General features: G+C 36.5%; 2 protein-coding genes across 6 annotated transcripts in view; one reads left to right on the forward strand and one right to left on the reverse strand.

The window, feature by feature from the left end:
* Positions 1-22,352, forward strand: part of LOC117236599 (midasin) — a 144,049-nt gene that overhangs the window by 38,836 nt on the left and 82,861 nt on the right. The window lies entirely within an intron of this gene.
* The window catches only part of LOC117236595, a 77,867-nt gene that overhangs the window by 22,721 nt on the left and 32,794 nt on the right, over positions 1-22,352 (reverse strand). The gene's annotated exons all lie outside the window — the stretch shown is intronic.

A 22,352-nucleotide genomic window follows, 5' to 3' on the forward strand; every position in this document is an offset into this window, starting at 1 on the left:
TAATTAAATATAGCATATTATACAGGGTGGTTGGTAACTGGTGATACAAGCGGAAAGGGGGTAGTTCTACGCGAAAAAAGAAGTCGAAAATATAAAATAAAAATGTTTCGTTTGAGGCTTTGTTTTCGAGAAAATCGACTTTGAATTGTCGCTCGGTACGCGTGCGGTACGTTATAACGGATGTCACTGTAGATCGTTGTCTCGATGGACTTCGTTTTTCGCGTAGACTCACCCCCTTTCCACTTGTACCACCAGTTACCAAACACCCTGTATATAGGATATACAACTGTTGAAAATTGTGGATCTTTGAAGCCGAAATAATGTTTCTAACACTATTAGGAACACTAAATTTATACTAAGGATTAATATTAAAAGAATGATATATTTATTTCATGGACGATTTCTTATATATTCATCAATACACAAAATAATGTTATAGGAACACTAAATTTATACTGAGTATTAATATTAAAATAATGATATATTTATTTCATGGACGATTTCTTATATATTCATCGATACACACTTGTACGCGTCTCAGCACTTTCTCCTATACCCGATTGTTAACCGACTCTTAACCGACTCTTAACCGACTCTTAACTGACTGAACAGTTTACATTCCTTTGTTTTCGAGACGCTTCGGACGCACATACTTCCACACACTGATATTCACATACAAGTATCTCTACTACGCATTTAACCTAGTCCAGCACAGAAAATTATACATATCTCAACAACAACATAAAAATATTAAAAACGCATTATACCATACTTTTTATTAATTTATATTCTGGATAAAATATTACATTATGCTGTCGCATGGTATTCGTTAAAACATTGCAAACACATTTGACGTGATTTTCGACACTTCCAACAATATGTTTTAATCTTTTTTATTTGCCTCTTTTTCTCGTAACACAGGGTGCACATCCTTCTTATAGGCTTGTCCTGCTGATTCTTGCGAATCTCCTGTGGCGGCACTCGACACAAATACCGCCACTCGATAACAAATACCGCCGCTCGACACTAAATTCTACCGGACGACGGTAGCGCAGTGGTTAGCGCCTTAATTTACGAACGTACGGGACCCGGGTTCGAATCCCAGCACCCCGTAGTCTTATTTTTCTTCCACGCATCTAAATTAGAAGAAAAATAGCAGTACCCCAGCAGCGACATCTTCAGCCAACATCTACAATCATCAGAGACAACACTTACACCTCACTCCAAATGGTGGGACACTTTCGTTTTCTTCCGATGGTTGTCAGGCACAGTATTTTCTGAGGACACATCGCACCATTCGGAAACGAGAATTTCCCGAAATTTTCTTGTCTGTATTTTTTTTGTTTGTGGCCGTTTGGTACACAATATGAGCATTTATTATACTTGTTCCTAAGAGTAAATGTAGTGCTAATTTCGGATACCACTTGATACTTTTCCGTATCGTTAGTGGCATATGAGACCATCTGGTCACTTCTGTCGATACCAGTTTTTCCATTATTCTATTTTTTTTTTATTTATTTTCACGCTGTCTACTGAACATTTTGAGGATGAAAAAATCACTGATGTGCGTCTCACAAGAAATATGCTTCTCGACTAAATGAAAGATCTGGGATATCTGTCATGAGATCCCTCGGAATACTTCAGCCGAAAAGCGTACCAACGGTCAGATTTGGGTCCCGCGGGAAACTTAGCCGAATTACGCTGGGCGACCAACGTGTTAAATCTTTTACAATGGAAGATTTTGTGATATTCTCAAATTTGCAGTCGCGTCGTTGCTCTATTCGGTCAGCGATATCATCGAAGGATTAAGTCAATTATTCATCTTCTCTTCACGTAGCAATCGCTTTTTCAGAAATTCCTGACGGAAGCTGTAGTCGACATCCGGTCTATTCGAAGACGGGAACACGTCAAGTTGCACGGCAGTCGCGCTTAGTGTTACATATTCAACGGTTCGGGCTTTAAACTTCGTTGTACCGTGCTCTGTAGCAGGAAATTCTTGCTGAAACGTGGTTCGCTGTTACGATAGAACCGCATGTTTCGTTCGAAGACTAACTTTCCTAGGAAAGTCAATACTTTCTGAAAAATAAGACAAACGTTTGGAAGTAGAACGAATGAAATATAATAAAATAATAATAAGTTTGGAAAAGATTCCAAGATTGTAGAATTCCCTTGTTCCAAAAAGTCGAAAGATTCTCGGTTTCTCAGGATCTGCGATCGTAAAACTCTGAAATCTCAGAAATTCCACGATCTCGAAAATCTCAAATATTCAAATCTCTGTTCTCTCAAGTTTCTGAATTTTCGAAATTTCACGGTTTCGTGATTTCAAAAATTCTGTAGAGAGAATTCCTGTAGATCGGATAAACGCCGGTGTACGCGTTCCATCTTGCAATTTTCTCGTCCTAAAGTCGACGAAAAGCCGAAAGCCTAATTAGCAAGTTGAGAGATCCGGAGATCACTTTCGTTGTAACGCGACCATGGCAATGACATAAATGGCCGTAGCAAAGGCATAAACCCAAGGGAGCCTGTCCAACCATAATTTAGGATTGCGGTTCTAGCAAATTAAGGACACGTGCATCGTCCTTGGCCCGGGCACCTGCAGAATTTCCGTGTCATGCGCAAAATCCGGCAAATTGCTCGAGATTCGGCTTTTCACGTCGTCGAATGAGTGTTCAACCTGAGGAAGCATTTCTACGAGCAAGATTCTTCCTATAATTTTCCCTCGCAACGGACCCATTCCACGTGGTACACGCAGTCATCTCGTAAACCGTATTTATTATGCAAAAAAAATATTTCCAGTGAAAAAGCTTACTTTGATGAAATAACACGAAATAAGAAAGAATATCGTTTATTTCCAACTGCTGCGTGCTTTCTGTACTGCGCCATAAATTACTGTTCAATGTATGCAAAGGTGTTTAAGCTTGCAACAAGGTGTGCACCTTCTCAATGGAAATCAGCGGCTGCGTTAACGACTTGGAAAAGAAGTTTGCCCGCGAACAAAACTTTCTTAAGGTTTCTATTTCTCGCCGAGGCGTGTCTCGGTTACTTTGATTAAATTTCTTGCGCCCTTCTGATCGTTACATCGATGCTGCTCGTGCCTCCATCCTCGCGGCTTCTCGTTTCAACCGAAAGAATTTTCCCAGTACAAAGAGCTTCTTATTTGTATCTCGTTCATCTTTCGAGCGATTCATCTCTATGAGCTCTGTAGTGGAGAACAAATTTGCAATTATTTTTCATCCCTTCTTTGCTAATTAATGGACAGACATTAGGCAGTGAAGGGAAATAATTGCGAATCGAGTTGCTTTTATGGCTGAAAATAAACCACCATGCTACTACTATGACTACTGGCATGGTAAGCTATTATCGATGGTAGTTTCAATAAATCGACGATTCACCTTCTCGTTGTGAAACGATATTTAACGTTGAAGTGATTACTTGAGGAAAAACTGTGCACCTTTTCTTTTGTAATTGACCTGGAGACAGCTGTTACGAAGAGAATAGAATTTAGTGAAAAGATCGTAGATATATTATCGTGACCTTGAATATCAATTTTCTTTTCGATTACAAGGTTTAGAAACAAAAGAGCTGTAAGTATAATAGATTTCTATTGCTGTTTCTTGTAGCCTTCAGATAGAGCCACACGCGAAGGTTAACTTTTTGATAATATCCTTTGTTATAAATATATGAACGCGCTTCCTATCATATCTTCTTCTTCTTATCGTACTGTAACACTGTAAGAGTGAGGATTTGGATCAGCATACGCTATACCTATACTTATTTCAGTACATTTTTCTATTACAAATTGGTCCACTCGTTCGTCTATCAGTTGACCTCAACATTTAGCTATTGAACGCGGTTCAGTGATAAGGCGGAGATAAAATGTCTGTGTGATGTTCGACGAATATTCGTGAGATTATTACTTCTCCGATAGGTAGCCGGAATGCTTCGATTAACGCGAATATATTCGCGTGTAGCTGCGATCGATGTTCGCTGCCAGATAGCAATTTTTATTTATTCGCCTGTTCGTTCGCGCCTTCCTTTGATTTATTTCTTTCATTCGTTTATTCGCTCGTTCTCTTTTTCTATATTGTACGTGTATATTGTACGTGTTCCATGTTTCGATTGATAGTACCAAAACGTCTAGATGGTGCCAAATAGTTTAACGAATTGAGTAAAACGTTATACATTTATCGGAAGGTTTTGTCTTCTTTTATTTGGTATTTTATATTATTTATGGGCGAGGGTGAATTATATTGTTTATTACGAATTACAAATAATAAATATTTATTACAAAAAAGGTTTTGTCTTCTTTTATTTGGTATTTTATATTATTTATGGGCGAGGGTGAATTATATTGTTTATTACGAATTACAAATAATAAATATTTATTACAAAAAAGGTTTTCTCTTCTTTTATTTGGTATTTTACATTATTTATGAGTGAGGATGAATTAGTTATTTATTACAAATTACAAGTAGTAAATATTTATTATGAAAAGGTGTTGTCTTCTTTTATTTGGTATTTTACATTATTTATGGGTGAGGATGAATTAGTTATTTATTACAAATTATAAATAATAAATATTTATTACAAAAAGGTTTTTTCTTCTTTTATTTGATATTTTACATTATTTATGGGTGAGGGTGAATTATATTGTTTATTACGAATTACAAATAATAAATATTTATTACAAAAAGGTTTTCTCTTCTTTTATTTGGTATTTTACATTATTTATGAGTGAGGATGAATTAGTTATTTATTACAAATTACAAGTAGTAAATATTTATTATGAAAAGGTGTTGTCTTCTTTTATTTGGTATTTTACATTATTTATGGGTGAGGATGAATTAGTTATTTATTACAAATTATAAATAATAAATATTTATTACAAAAAAGGTTTTGTCTTCTTTTATTTGGTATTTTACATTATTTATGGGTGAGGATGAATTAGTTATTTATTACAAATTATAAATAATAAATATTTATTACGAAAAGGTTTTCTCATCTTTTATTTGGTATTTTACATTATTTATGGGTGAGGATGAATTAGTTATTCACTACAAATTACAAGTAGTAAATATTTATTATGAAAAGGTTTTGTCTTCTTTTATTTGGTATTTTACATTATTTATGGGTGAGGACGAATCATGTTATTCATTAAAAATTTCCTCTTTATTTCATATATTACATTATTTGTATTACGTTTATGGATTTGCAAACTACTTTGTCAATGAAAATTATTTTATTTAATAATTTTTAGGAATCAATAAATCGTTAGGATAAAACATTGAGCGTGACTATCATGGCAAATAATCGAAACAGAAATAGAAATTCGTAGTTGTCCCGTTGCCGATCATCTCGAGTCGCAGCTTGCAGCTTGCATCGCGAATTTCTCGAAACTTGTGCCATCTGCGAGTTTTCGTCTTTCATGCATAAAAGAAAAATGCAACGCAGCAGCACACACGGGTCTTCCACCTTCGATATCTCTTTTACGAGTCTATTTTCCAATGCACAGTCTCAACTAGCTTTTTACAGCTAGCCATGAAAATTCCCGTATACCAGGATTTTTCTCCTCTTGTCTCTAGAGCTCTTACATCGCCTGTCTTCCATCGATTCTACGACAAACAAATCCTTACACCAGCTACATAGGAAAAGTATCCGTACACGCGCTGCGGCGTGCAATGAAGCGCCTCTTCACCAGCCTCTTCCACCTTTCATTTTCGCAATATTAAATTTTCACGGGATTAAATTTCCATATCATTAACTTGTCGCATAATAATAGAATCATAGATCGTTTTCGAACATTAGATCATTTTCCTCGTATTGAAGCAGCCTGTTCAAATGACCATGAACTCGTCAAGTGTCACATTTGTATCATGTTCCTTCGGTTGTATCATATTCTGTATTATATTCTTAAAAATCATAAAGGATATAACCTAACAAACACGAAGATGGTACCCCATTGGGAGTAGCTACCCACATGATAATCAAACAGCTAAAAAATTCTACCAAATGTCCAAATTGGACAAATTGTGAATGTGAAATATTAAATTAAAAAAAAGAAAAAAAAATAAAATTCTCACGATTGTTCTATAAGTCCTGTAGCGGCACTCAACAGCAAAACTCTCCAACGGGTTCTGTCTTGTTGCATAAGGACTCTATCCTCGACAAGGTAGGACAAAGGTAGAACTGTGGTTAGCGCAGTTGGTTACGAACGTTCAAGACCAGTTTCGAATCCCAGCACTCACAGTCCGGTTCCTATATACAATTCCTAACTGAGAGGAAGACAACCCGGATAAAGACAAAAATCTGATACACCAGCAGTACCTATCACGACTTATCCAGCTCAGTCCTAAGGTGGCACATTTGATGGGAAACTTATGGAATGACGTCTTATTAGAATCTTAGGTGTCTGAAGAGCTACCTTCTCATCGTCCTCCGTTCATTTGTTTTGACATCTAAGTAGCCTATTGTTGCATTCCGGATAATGGGAATTTGACAACGAAATTAGAGGTGCCACATTTGTATCATGTTACTTCGGTTTTATCATATTCTGTATTATATTCTTAAAATTCTCATGATTGTTCTATAAGTCCTAAGGCGTTGAAGTACAATTGTTCGTGGCACATTTGATGGGAAACTTATGGAATGACGTCTTATTAGAATCTTAGGTGTCTGAAGAGCTACTTTCTCATCGTCCTCTGTTCGTTTGTTTTGACATCTAAGCAGCCTATTGTTGCATTCCGGATGATGGGAATTTGACAACGAAATTAGAGGTGCCACATTTGTATCATATTCTATAAGGCTCACCTAACAGACCTATACCTTAGACACAATTAGAGAAGAAAGAAAGTGAGTGTTTCGTCCAAGATCTGCTAGTATGGACTCTTCAATATCCTTCGGTTTTATCATATTCTGTAGTATATTCTTAAAATTCTCACTATCGTTCTATAAATCCTAAGGCGTTAAAGTACAATTGTTCGTGGCACATTTGATGGCAAACTTATGGAATGACGTCTTATTAGAATCTTAGGTGTCTGAAGAGCTACCTTCTCATCGTCCTCCGTTCGTTTGTTTTGACATCTAAGGAGCATGTTCAAATGACTATGAACTCATCAAGTGGCCCATTTGTATCATGTTACTTCTGCTTTATCATATTCTGTATTATATTCTTAAAATTCTCACCATCGTTCTATAAGTCCTAAGGTGTCAAAGTACAATTGTTCGTGGTACATTTGATGGCAAACTTATGGAATGACGTCTTATTAGAATCTTAGGTGTCTGAAGAGCTACCTTCTCATCGTCCTCCGTTCGTTTGTTTTGACATCTAAGGAGCATGTTCAAATGACTATGAACTCATCAAGTGGCCCATTTGTATCATGTTACTTCTGCTTTATCATATTCTGTATTATATTCTTAAAATTCTCACCATCGTTCTATGAGTCCTAAGGCGTTGAAGTACAATTGTTCGTGGCACATTTGATGGGAAACTTATGGAATGACGTCTTATTAGAATCTTAGGTGTCTGAAGAGCTACCTTCTCATCGTCCTCCGTTCGTTTGTTTTGACATCTAAGCAGCCTATTGTTGCATTATGGATAATGAGAATTTGACAACGAAATTAGAGGTTTTATTCAGAGATACTGAAATTCTCCTTGGACAATGCTCCATGCACAAGTGGTTCTTGTAGCCTAGTGACGAGGATGAGGACACGGTGAAGGAGGAATGACGAGAAAACAGGGTCAGAGTTCGCGATGATCGAGGAAGGAGAAACAGAGATTAGGCTGTTTGTTGCGGTATGAATAAGGAGCTGGTCAACGTATTTTCCAACGGCATATTTTGTCGTCCTCAAACTGTCTAAATTTACAGAATACATTTTTTTAATTGTGTAAAAAACACGTATATGGTATTTAAATAATCAGGAGAATTCCTCGTCAGTAAACTGACCATAAAAGTCTCATAATTTTATACACCATCGTGTAAATCACGTTTAGATTTTCGATAAACTAGATTTTCCAAGGTTATCTTGTTTCAATAGATTTTTACATTCATTTTCGGACACCTTGTACGTTTCAGATGAGATGAGTGAATCTCGTAGATCGACTGCTTTATTCGATAACTGCGTAATTGAATGGATACTGTCGTATGACTTCCATAATTTTAGAACGATGCTGAATGAATTTAAGCCCTTCTAGTGCCCTTCGCTCGTTTTATAAAGCCGCCTTGTCGTAGAAATGAATAAAAGAAGAGGATAAAAGTGGGATCTAATAATTTCTATTCACGGGAAATTCGATTTCTATTTTTACACGATGATTCCTGCGTTTCTATTGCTCTGTTACATTAACGAAGATTATTAGTTTTGGTCAACAAAATTATCACGCTGTTGAAACAGAGAAGTTTCAATCTTGTAACTAATCAAATGTTATAAATAATAAAAGACGATATGACAGCGGGAACAGGGAACGATAAACAATGAACAGGGAATGGGAAAGGGAAATAAATTACGGATGACGATAAATCATGCGGATGGAGGTGGGACGTGTTAATTTTTGAAAATTTATTTCTGATGCGCGATTCACGGTTTCGCAGTTGAAATTGAATTTCACTGGAATTTACATGTCAATGTTCACTGTGTATATAATGCTACGTTATACTCGTGTTTTTAAACATCGTGTACATCATAATACACTGTATATTTAATACTGTCTATCGTGGATTTATTGTTTATTTGTCTATCAGCTAACAATAATTACGCTCTTTCATTTCATATTAATGCGTTTGCAGAATTTTGCGATCTGAGAATTTTAGAATTATTATTAGGTTGGCAATAGAATTCTCGAATCTTGCGATTTTTGAAGTTTCGAATCTTGAAATATTCCCCTAATGACAAGTTCTACTGTAATTAGATGCATATACCGTAATTAATTAGTATGCAAATGTCGTATTAAACGCAGTGGTGTGTCAATAGCTTGCGCAGCCACTGTATATATGGCATATCTCGTTTAACAAAAGAATTCCTGGTTCTTTGAACGCTTTGAAAAACATTGACGAACTTAGCTTATTTGAGAGCTGGTTGTAACCGCGAGAAAGGAAGAAATTTCCGCTTGGCGAGGGGAAGAAAATTCCTCGTTTATATAGGGCGTTTTTTTCGCCGTGGAAAAGGGCAAGAAAGCGGCGGGCCAGGAAGAGGAATTCCGTGGAAAGTAAAGTGGGAAGTTTAAAATGGCACTTGGCCGGCGAAAGTGGGCTGCTCTCTTTAAAATTTTAAATAGCTCCAGTTCCGTCAGTTCCTTTGCCGAAATAGACAATGAACCTTTCCCTCGGCTTCGCCACGCCCTCTTTTCGATTCATCGAATGTCACCGTCTAATTTTGAATCACCGCCGTGTCCAAAATTTATACAGCTCACTCGTATTAATATTCGCAAGCACGCAATCTCCGAGTGAATCAAATTGCAACCTCGTGAAGAATTTTACTTTCCTACCGATACATAGTGGCTGCGAAAAGTATTCCTACGTTATTCTATATATCACAGTATTCGTACGAGGATTAATTAGGTCAAATTAAAATTCGTATGATTTTTTAATTTTTAACACGTTCAATGCAACGTCAGTTTTATAAGGTTTGACCGTTACGCCACGATGAATTTTTTTATTATGCGATACATATAATGTTGAAATATTAGCTACATGAGATATACTACGGTGTATAATCATCATTAATGAATTTATCTGACTGAGGTCACCGGTGACCCCCATGGCGCTGTACTGCAATTTCGCTTATTTTTTGCCATGATCAATTATCTCATATTGTTTCTTCGCGTTGCTAAATAATTGTTCTATGTTGTAACGTCCCGGGACCTATTATAAGCCATAATCTGTTCCCTCGGTCATACTTATTAGAACCAGCAATAATCCTAAAGAACCGTCACAAGATTTAGCATTTTTTACTTTATTTTACTATACTTTACTGCTAAGTCGAAACGTTTCTTATGGTTATTCTTTGTTAATGTAAAACGCGGGAAAAGCGGGGTTTTCTCATGTTCGACAGCCACTGATGGGGGGCGCACATAATAGATTTATATTTCATGTATAAATAAAACTATTTTTCTATGTTTTATACTGCGTTAATTTTGTCACACCGTTGTGGTAACAATAGTAATAATACAAAATTTATAACTATTGACATTTGTTCAAATTATGTATTTTTACTAGTCTTGGTGCGCCGGTCACCGGTGACCCCCACGGCACCACGGCCAGATTAAGTGCCGGTCACCGGTGACCCCCGCGGAGCCACAACCAAGTCGGGTGCCGGTCACCGGTGACCCCCACGGCATCACGGCCAGATTGAGTGCCGGTCACCGGTGACCCCCACGGCATCACGGCCAGATTGAGTGCCGGTCACCGGCGACCCCTATGACATCACGGCCAGATTGAGTGCCGGTCACCGGTGACCCCCGCGGCATCACGGCCAGATTGAGTGCCGGTCACCGGTGACCCCCGCGGCATCACGGCCAGATTGAGTGCCGGTCACCGGCGACCCCTATGACATCACGGCCATATTGAGCGCCGGTCACCGGTGACCTCCATGGTGTCGCGGTCAGGGTGGGTGCCGGTCACCGGTGACCCCCATGGTGTCGCGGTCAAGGTGAGTGCCGGTCACCGGTGACCCCCACGGCGCCGCGGTCAAGGCGAGTGCCGGTCACCGGTGACCTCCGCGGCGCCGCGGCCAAGCTGAGTGCCGGTCACCGATGACCTCCGTGGCATTCAACGTGTTAAATAAGTTTCATATCATTTGGAAGTGAAGTGAAATATTCGAAGACTTATCCGGATGTCCTATCGTCCGAACGTTTCGCTACATAAACCTTGTGTTAACCGAACGTTTCGCTACATAAACCTTGTGTTAACCGAACGATATCTCTCGATTACGTATCCTTTATCGTTGGATGTCCTTTCTATAATTTCGTATGTTTCCTATTACTTGAATAGTTGGTGGAACACTTGGATCATAAGCAAATTACGAACGCCAGCTATAATGAAGGACTAATCGGTATGTGACAGCTATTAGTATAGTTTATGTCATGCAAATGTATGCGTTGTTATCAGAGGCTGGTAATTCGAAACTACACATCGGATACACATAGATGGATAAAATGTAGATCTGTCTTATCAATATTAATAGGATGCGACGATGCAGATGTGGCCAAGTGACAGGAGCAAATGCATAAAATAGACAGATACGTGGAAAAGTTTATTGGATGGTAATGATATAGGGGGCTCGTAAAATAAACGACGAGCAAAAGTTTCTGCATTTGGAACGTGGGAACGCGTAGTTGCAAATGCTTCGTTGCATCTGACTGATTTTATGATCTTCGTGTGTTATTACCGAATGTGTCGCTGATATTCGTATGGGGAAAACATTTCGAACGATAGCTGGTAAAATTGCACGAGTTAAGCGTCGGTTTACTTAAAACGCGAAATATACTTGCTGAATTTTTTATACGCGCACTTGTTTTCTTCTAGCTTACATGGGCGTGCATCAGATTTCGATTTAGATTCGATAGAACCGTTTTGCCAGATAGGAAGTCACGTTCGTGGAGAAAATAGCGAACATAATCTGCAAGATTTGTGATGCTATCGTGAAAAGAAACAATACTTTGCGGTAGTGAAATTTTGTTTCTCAAAATTTTCCTCGTTCCTCCATTCTTTTTCGAATGTATCAATGAGATATTAATTTCATATTAAAATATTAATATCTCATAAATCTAAATAACGAATAATCTTCATATTAAAATGTGAATAATTTTCACATTAAAATGTAACACGCGAAAAGCAAACGGTCAATGGTTTAAATTCGCTGTATTCCTTTACGTAAAGTGGAATAACCTCGGAGAGAGGGTCGATGAGAATAATTAAAACTTGAAACGCTTTGTAATTGGAGCAACAACCCAAAGATACCCTGTTAATTAAAAAGTAAACTGGATTCTCATCCATTTAGAGCGGATCTTAAAAATACACGCGTACATACGTTTAACTTCTGGCGGACGAATGAAAATTGGATTGGCTGCGACAAGAAATCGGTTTAAACCGGTACCTCTGTACGATCGCGATCTCTGGCCATGTTCCAGCTTCCAGCCAGTACTTTTTGCCCAAAAAGATCCAAACAGATGCTTCAGCTTCTCTAAATTTAGTTCCTCCGCCAATGATATCGGACGTTCATATTTACTATCAGCCTGCACCTATTTTTCTGCTTTACTTTGTTTCTGTCCTCTGCTCTCTTTCTCTCTTCTTCTTTCTCATCCTCGAAATAATTATATTTCTGTATTTATTAACGTCTGGTATATCGCTTAAAGCGGTTACTAAATATTTGCCAATCTAGCTGTTCGTCGTTCTAAATAAGCCAAACGACTTTGTTATTATTAACTAATTTAGTTACGTTGCTAGATGTATGTCTTTATTGGCACAAGTGAGGTGCGAATCGATAGAGGACAAATAAGGAAATTCCGAGTACGTGGGAACCGGAAGGGGCTGTTAGTTATAAGGCAGATTGTAAAAAGGTAAAAAGGGAAGATAAATTGGGAAAGAAGAAAAATGGGATATCTAGTTGTATAGAATATGCTTATTTATCCTGACAGCCAAGAATTGTACATGGTTTGCAAAAACCTATAGTTCCAAAGCTACTGCTCCTCATTCACACTCTGTCTTACTCTGCTGACTAATTACCCTACTTATCGCGCCCTTTCGTTTCCTTTAAAGCTGCCTTTGGTCTGCTTATAGCCTGGCTTTTCTTTTCTCTTCCAGCTCCTCCAGCCACTCCACGATCCTCCTATTCTCTAGCTTTCACTCACCGCCAACCTGACACTTCTTTTGGTTTCCCTGCAGCCCCTTGTTAAGAGCTTTCGATTGCTGGATCTGTTCTGTGATATTATATTTCCTAGTGTCTGTCCCTAATTTCCCAATTTCCATGTTTTGCCTGTGCTGTTAACTTTTGACCTCTTTCTCTTTTATTTTTTTTTTTTTTTTTTGTAGGTATTCTAGCATATGTTCTATTGTTTTATTTATTCATCCATTTATCTATATTACTTGGTATCTTTCGTTATCATGAAATATTTTTGCGTTTTTATTAAATAAAGTTTGCCAGTTTACAATGAAATTAGCGTTATTATCGACGACTCTTGCGCGTAAGCTTATTTTAATAATCAGTTTCGATTATCGGAATTTCAATGTATGTAAACGGTTTCAAGTTATTAACGAAGCGTTGGTTAATCCAGAATCGATTTATACAACAAATCCGCTGTACCATTGTCCGAATTAAACGTTTCGCTCGCTTTAAGAAAACATATCATAAATTCTCTTTTGCGCCACGCTGTACGACACGTTGGCTTTCACGTGCATCTCACCATGAATATTTCATTTATTTGTACAAAAGCCGCACGGATTGTCGTCCACTGGCTTGTCCCTATTGCACGCGCCACGTCTCATTGTTCAGCTATTCAAAAGGCGGTTTCTATCCTATCCACTATAGTTATACATGTCACTTATTCTTTAGCATCTAATTGTTGTGGCTTGTTTCGAGTTAGTGGCGTCTTTCTCGATCATTCGTCGCATCTCTGTTCCGCGACATATCCAACGATTTTCTATCGAAATCGTTCTAGCGCTCGTAACTACACCTTTGATCTCTTCATCGATAGTCTTTAAACAATTTGACACTTTACCGACCGCTAGCGGTTCAACAGCATACGCTCGTCCGACCGGCATTTCAGGTGCAGATTCTCCCTGACGCCGGCTCTGTTTCGGTTTAGACTCTCCAACACCATTCTTTTTGTTCATCGCGAACGGTACGTTTTTCAAAATTAGTATAAAACTGTGGGAGCTTACAAAGCAATGCAACTGACGCAACCGAGCAAGGTACCTTAGTACTAAATAACAAATTACTGCTCAAATAATGAAAAAGATTGTTGGCGACAAAAAGCCGATTAATAGGCTATCAGTCGGTAAGCGTCGACAACAAAAAAAACAATTAATCGGCTATCGGTCGGTAAAGTATTAATTGCTAAATAACGCGAATGGCTACCCCCAGAGGGTACCATCTTCGAGTTTGACTCTTTCATTTCTTTAGAGAGGTCAGTGGGGTGTTTTCTTTTCAGTCTTCTTTCTATGAGAGCTAACAGCAGAGAGTGTAATATTTTTCTGTACGAAAGCTTTTAAAAACGTTTACGTATTGCGATGAACTGCGTTAAAACGCGGGAGATATAACAATGTGCGAAGGACGTGTTTGCTTTTTGTGTACGATTTTTTTTTTCTTTTTGCACGATAGGTATAAATGGGAAATTTGTAGAAAAATATTACAAGTAGCGAATATTTATGCGAATTCATATAAATGCGATTTAGACAGAAATTCGTGATATCTTTTTACGATATTAATTAATGAAATATCAGAAAGTTTTATACGACACGTTTTCTATATTCCACTGTGACATATCCTCGAGAAGTTTTCTGACTCATTGCGTATCAGACTCGTTGGTTAAACGATAAAACAATTTATTATTTAATTATCACATCTCCGTAGAGGATGGAATAACCAGGGACAGCTATGGCGATATATATGTAACGTTCGCTAATGGTAGTTTCTCGAAACCGAGGTGTGACGACTTAGCGACAACTTCGTCGTACTCTCCGCGAACTTTATGCTTCTGTGATTCTATCCGTTCTGTTTACCCAAAGTTTGTTTGGAATATATATAGGATGTCCCGTAAGTTTCTACTTTAATATACCACACTGGAGTATCGGGGTATTTTGTTAATAATAATAATAATTTAATAATAAGAAATCATCTCCGTTAAAACTACACTGATGGTAACTAATATTAGAAGAGTCCTGAAGCCTGTGAATATTGCAACACCATGGAACGTCTACTTTTGCTGCTACGTCAAATTACAAGATACAAGACGCGTCTTAGAAATAACTAACAATGTATAATCATCTCTAATTAACAAAATAGTCAAACTTGAAGATGGTATGCCGCTGGGGGTTGCCATTCACATGTTATTACCAAATATCCAGCTGGACAAATTGTAAAGTACAAATTAAATAATAAAAAAAAAATTACCAAATATCCAGCTGGACAAATTGTAAAGTACAAATTAAATAATAAAAAAAAATTTCTAATTAGCAGAACGCGCCGTAAAAAAACTCGGAAAAAAGAGAAAAAGAAAGTTTCCTAAGAGAAGTAGAATAGAATAGAAGAGAAACTCTTATCGAGTGTGACAAAAATTATAAAATTATTTCTTTAAGTTTGCAGAATTTAGAATGGTTTAAATGCTTTCGATTCTCTTCTGATACGTATATTCGTTAGTTTATTCCAATATCTTAGGAATAGAGGGAATAAACAGAGAGCACAGGTGGCAACGGGAAATTAATAATTATCTGGCTGTGTGTATATCGCTAACCTGATCAGCTTCTAATCCAACTGAAGCCCAGGTGCTTGCCAGTTAAGCGACTGTTAAAGGCTTGACTGGTTCTAAGACTGATTTACTATTAACTGGAAGGTTGGATTCCTGTTAACAGGTTCCAACCACGTGATTATTATTACCGGCTATACTTAGTTTCCATCAGCTTGATTGGAAGTTTATGTTGCCTTCTAACGATATTAAGAAAGAAACTATGTGAAACGGTTCGTACGAAAATTACACGGATATTCCGGTTATACGTTGATGTCGCGATAATGAAGGTTCGTGTTTTTACCGATTTATGGTAAATTTCTTCCTCTTTAATACAGTTGATAATTGGTGCGACAAATTCAAACTTTAAAGAAACTTTCATACGCACCGATCTAATAATAACTTTTATTTCTTGCGGCGTACAGTGATTTAATAAACAAAATGATCGGATAATCCCAGAGATAATATGACTGTGCTAATGAGAAAGATACGCGAACGTCTAGTTATGGTTTAGAGTATTTGTAACTAAAAAATGAGTACACTCGGTAACGCTGATGAGTCTTCGTTTACCGATCGCTGCGAAACTCTTTGATTAACTAAAGTAGATAGCACGTGTTCTGGATGATCAAGGCTATCGCGAACTTCTTCACTGCACGGTTCGATCGTTCTTCCAAATTCCTTTGCTCTATCCCGTGCCAATGCCAGGTCTAATACAGTTCCTAACCTTATATAGGGTGTCTCAGAACTAGTGTAACAAAATTTGGCAAAATTCTTCGAAGTCGTTCCAAATAAAAAAACATGATTTTTTAGTATTTAAATTTAGTTGATGACTTTTCGGTATTTAAATTTAGTTACAACTATCCAAGTACCGATAATGTTTTCAGACATATCTTCCTACGAAATTTCTATTCCAAATAATTATCTAACTAACTCTACGTTTTTTAAATCTATTTCAAATACATTCTGTATAGTGGAAATTTTAATATATAAGTATTGGATAACAATATTAGATGTAAACAAGCTAATAACAATATTTATTTACATTTTGATGATCTTTGCGATATATATATAGAATAGAAGTCCAGCTGCTCTAATAAAAAAAAGGATAAAGATTAGAACGATAAAAGTGGCAAGAATTATTCTAAAATGTTATATTCTATAAAGAACAGGAAATTTCTTGTAAAAATAGTCATCCATAACCGTGTGGAGAGCTGAAATACCGAAGGTTGGAAAATGATACTTTTAACGGCCGTGTTTACTCTGCGCCGCGATTCGACCGAATTTGAATGACCAAAACACCGTATGCTGTTTTTCTATGCAAACTGTTGTAAGTCGCGAGATTTTCTCGATAGACAGTAATACGATACTGCTTTTTGCATTGCGTCGTTGAAGATCGTCGAGGAAGAACCGTCGTTGCTGCCACAGTAGTTAGAAACTAATTTCTGTGTTGCCCAAAAACAGTTAGATTTATGTTTGCTGACTATTCAGGTCAGACGATGTGAAAATTCTGAACTTTGTCCAACAAACTTCGGTTTCTTCGTTTGATAACTGTGCGCCATAATTTTGTGAATTATATGGCCACGATAAATTTCTATATTTGTAATTTATTGTTAATATTAACGCCATGTATGTGCGGTTAAAAATATTAAATTTCTATATTCAATTAATTGTATAATCATACAAAATATAAAATGGAAATTATATAACTTAAAAAGATATATATATATTAATTAAGATATGTAAGATATAATTATATTAAAATATTGGAAACTAAATAACTGCGGAATTTGTCAATAACACCCAATGACAAAATCCGCAATCACTTAATTGCCAAGCCAATATTAAATGTCGAATATTTTGGATAATAATTACAAAGTGAAAATTCCGAACTTTGTCCAACAAATTTCGGTTTCTTCGTTTGATAACTGTGCGCCATATTTTTGTGAAATATGTGGCCACGATAAGTTTCTATATTTGTAATTTATTGTTAAAAATGCGGTTAAAAATATTAAATTTCTATATTCAATTAATTATATAATCATACAAAATATAAAATGGAAATTATATAACTTACAAAGATATATATATACAGGGTGGTTGGTAACTGGTGGTACAAGCGGAAAGGGGGTGATTCTACGCGAAAAAAGAAGTCGAAAATATAGAATAAAAATTTTTTGTTCGAGGCTTTGTTTTCGAGAAAATCGACTTTGAATTGTCGCTCGGTACGCGTGCACTTTATCGCGTCTCGTTATAACGGGTCTCACTGCAGATCGCTGTCTCGATGGACTTCTTTTCTCGCGTAGAATCACTCCCTTTCCGCTTGTACCACCAGTTACCAACCACCCTGTATATTCATTAAGATATATAAGATATAATTATATTAAAATATTGGAAACTAAATGATTGCGGAATTTGTCAATATCACCCAATGACAAAATCCGCAATCACTCAGTTTCCAGCCCAATATTTTAACATAATTATATCTTATATATCTTAATTAATATATATATATATCTTTTTAAGTTATATAATTTTCATTTTATATTTTGTATCATTATATAATTACGTGAATATAGGAATTTAATATTTTGTCATTGGGTGTTTTGTCATTTTTAATGTTTTGTCTTTGGGTGGTATTGACAAAATCCGCAATCACTCAGTTTCCAGCCCAATATTTTAACATAATTATATCTTATATATCTTAATTAATATATATATATATCTTTTTAAGTTATATAATTTTCATTTTATATTTTGTATCATTATATAATTACGTGAATATAGGAATTTAATATTTTGTCATTGGGTGTTTTGTCATTTTTAATGTTTCGTCATTGGGTGTTTTGTCATTTTTAATGTTTCGTCATTGAGTGGTATTGACAAAATCCGCAATCACTTAGTTACCAACCCAGTATTAAACGTCCAATATTTTGGATAATAATTACAAAGTTAAATTGAGGTTAGAGCTGCTAGGCGAGTGAATTTTTACTGAAAGAGAATAATAGTTTCAGTGGTAGGTGGTTGTATCGTAGGGAATCTGCCAACTAACAAAGAAAAGACGATATTTCTGACAATACCGCTATGTTCTGTACAATAAGGAAGGAAAGTAACAGTTTGGATTGAGAAGTCGAAGAGAAGAGTAGAGAAGGAAACGCGAATAATATAGAGCGGTAGATAGGAACGAGACAAGCGGAAGCAGGATATAAAATTTAATTAAAGGAGCGAAGAAACTAATAAGAGGAAACAGAGCGGCGAGGAGATAGATACAAGAGATGAAGCAGGATATCTGCATGAAAGACTATAAAGATTAATCCATTGGATGAAAGAGTGAACTACAAAGAAAGAAAGAAAGAAAAAAAGGGGAAAAGTATAGAAAAATGAAACAGCAGAGTGCAATAGGAAACTAGAAAGCTTGGAGGAACCTGCAGAAAGTAAGATTCTTCCTAAACTGTATTTCTCGTACGAAGTAAAATATGACGTGACTCTTTAGTGATAAAAAGTAAGCAAAGGATAAAAATATCAAGACGGACGACGATAGAAAAGGAGAAAAGTATGAAATCGATAATTTGGCTGAATAGAAATGGAGCGCGCGAGCCAACAAGCATCGCGTCACTAAATTCGTCGAAACGACAAATAACAGGCTTTTTTAGGTGCGAAGCTCGCATCTTGGAACGAGTAACGCGAGAGAATTCCAAAAACAGATTTGAGAAATTGTCTTGCGATCTGCGCTATACATACAGTGGCTCACGAAAGTATTCGAACGCTTATATTTACAAATTTCAATTAATAAAATGAAGTATACTAAACTAATTTGTTAAAACAATTTGGTATCTATAGTGACTGAAACGTCTCAAGATTACATGAGTAAAATTTGAAAACGATTCAATAATATAGACAGGAGTTATGATACATTTACTATTATAGAAACATTCATGTTAAGTGTCTCACAAAAGTATTCGAATGCTGTAACACTGTTGATAATTTTCCATATTCCTTTGCACCGAATGTAAACATCGTTGCTAAATGAAAATATTGGTACGTTCGCTTGATGTTAGGGTATCGTTTCAGTAACAGTAACGTAAAAGTGTTCACAATAGTATTTAAAACGAATACCAAAAAGTGTGAAAGAAAAATAATATTCCGATTACACGAGGATGGTAAATCATATAACGAGATTGCCGGAATTGTGAACAGAAGTAAGTGCACGATACATTATATGATAAAAAAGTGAAAGAATGAGGGAACACTTGGAAACAAAGCTCGATCAAGTCGACCAAAGAAATTGACTGGAAGAGAGGAAAAAGTTATCATTGGCGAATTAAAAAGAAACCTACTACATCCGCTACTCAATTCGCAAGTATGGTAGCTGATACGTTTCATAAAGAAGTTCACCTGGAATTATGTCGACGAATCTTATGAAACAATTTTCATGGCACAGTATCGCGAAATAAGCGATATATTAATGTGGCAAATCATAAAAACGTATTGACTTTTGCAAAAACCTATATCAACAAAGATAATTCTTTTTGGGATAAAGTCATCTTTTTGGACGAATCAAAGTTTAACATTTTTGGCTCGGATGGTCAAGATTATTGTAGTATCGTGGACAAAAGGCCTAAGAGATATTAGGTAAACCATAAACAATGTCGCGAGAAAGCCGAGGTGCCGACAGGTCCATCAATGTGTCCTTCAATCGAATAGTTTCGTAGAAAAGGCCTACGTGACTCTGGCCACGAGCGGTTGCGGAACACTTGCGTGGTGGGGCTAAGACAAAGGACAAAGGGACGCTAAGGGAGAAAGACGAATTAACAGTCAGTATTAGTTGAGAAGTCAGGGAGTGCGAACTGCGTTGTCGAGAGAGTGTGGTCTGCGTGAGAGCGTTTGATCCGTGGTGACGAGAGTTGCAAATTAACTATCTAGTTGTCTTAATTGTAGCACGTTGTTGTATTTAGTTTACGTTAAACAACCATCGTTCCCTCTTTAATAAACATCTATACAATCCATTTATTGTAAATGAACTAATTGTAGTATAAGTTCCTACATTATGTGTGAAGAAAATCGATTGCGAAATTGGAAATTTGACATTTACATCAAACAGTGGAACATGGAGGTGGATTGGTCATGGTGCGTGGGTGCATGGCTGCCAGTGGCACCAGAAATTTGATGTTTATTAATGGAATACTTGATAAATATAAGTATTTAAATATTTTAAAAAATAAGCTTAAAGAAAATGGCCGTAAATTAGAATTATTGGAAGATTTCCACTTCCAACAAGATAATGAATCCTAAGCATACTGCTAGAATTGTGAAAGAATGGATCGTATATAACACACCATACATGTTAATTACTCCACAGCAAAGTCCAGATATAAATCCCATTGACAATGTATGAGCTGAAATGGGAAAAAGATAAAATAAATTTCAGATAATTTGAAAGCAAGTATTGAAAGATAAAATTATAGAAATATGGAACTCCGTTGAGTGTAGTTTTACAAAATCATTGGTTTACAGTACGGAACGTCGATTGAGACGCACTATTGCTGCTAAAAGTGGTCTAACAAAATATTAATATTAAATAATTTAATAATACGTTGCCTTCAAATACTTTTGTCAGTCACTTACAATGCGTGTTTCTAACAGATGTATCATAACTCCTATCTACATTGTTGAATCCTTTTCAAATTTTACTGACATAATCTTAGGACTTCCATCTTTCTATTCACATCAGCTTGTCTAAGCAAATTACTTCAATGTACATTATTTCGGCCATTCAAATCCTCCGTATCTTTTACATTTCCCGTTTTTTCCTTCTATAGGAAATCCAAAAATACTACAAGCAGCAAAGTACTAACAGCGTCCTTCAACGCGAGACTTTATTATCCTGAACGTAGGTCTTCAAAATTTGGTCGATCTCACGATCGGCCCGTGGAGGAGCAGCGTTGCGTTAACGCAATATTTTATTCGCAGTTTCTTTGGAAAGTTGCAGTGGAATTTTTGCACCAGTGAACTTTCGACACTTTGAAGATTATACTACGATTTTAATTAACGCGAAACAAGGTTATCCGATTAGTATTCAAACAGCGTGTCATAATTAGCTCGCTTAATCAAGATCCTAATGCGAAAGGAATTTCGTAGGAGACTTGGTCGCATGATTTGAATATTCCATCAATTTTAATTAGCAATATGAGACAATGAATTAAACGAATTATGCTTTAAAGTGCTCTGCGAATTATCCTTGATGACTGTTCAGCAAATCCATTCTGCCAGCTCATCTAACGACAGAGTGAAAAACAAGCTTAGAGTCAGCCGTAGGAAATTTCTGCAAAGTGGATTGTCGGACAAGAATCGATAAAATGCAGGAGAAGTATGCAACAAACAGAATTTAAATATTTACACATTCCAATGAGACGTATGAGAACGAAAACGGTGTGTTTTATCGCGCAGGTATAGTGTTCGCAAAGCGAATGTTTGCATTGTCGAATGCATGGAAATTGTAACACTTTCGTTAATGGACTGGCGATTTCTATGCATTTTTAGATTTTTATCTAACGAAACGGAATCTAAACGGAAAAGTTAAATGGATTTTATGGAATTTCAATATCGATTTCAATTCGATGAGATTTGTTATTATTCTAAAAGAAAAATATGATGTTACTTGCTACTGTGTGTTTCCATGACGATGATTGATCCGTGATCTTTGATATAAGAGCCGTAATCGCGGTCAGTGTGTGACGAAGGACGTGGAACGACCCGCTTTATGCGCCGAGATGCTAAAAAATTTATGTTACGCCATGTCCCAGAGCAAATTACCGGATACGCGGTGACATTGCGCGCTCCAATTGCGGTTATAGATGGTGTGACACTCGCCAGATCATTGGCAAATGCCGAGGTTTGTCATCGAACTTCCATTTGCTTATTC

The sequence above is a fragment of the Bombus vosnesenskii genome, unplaced genomic scaffold (assembly GCF_011952255.1).
Source record: "Bombus vosnesenskii isolate JDL3184/JDL3185 unplaced genomic scaffold, Bvos_JDL3184-5_v1.1 scf7180000013349, whole genome shotgun sequence".
Lineage (NCBI taxonomy): Eukaryota > Metazoa > Arthropoda > Insecta > Hymenoptera > Apidae > Bombus > Bombus vosnesenskii.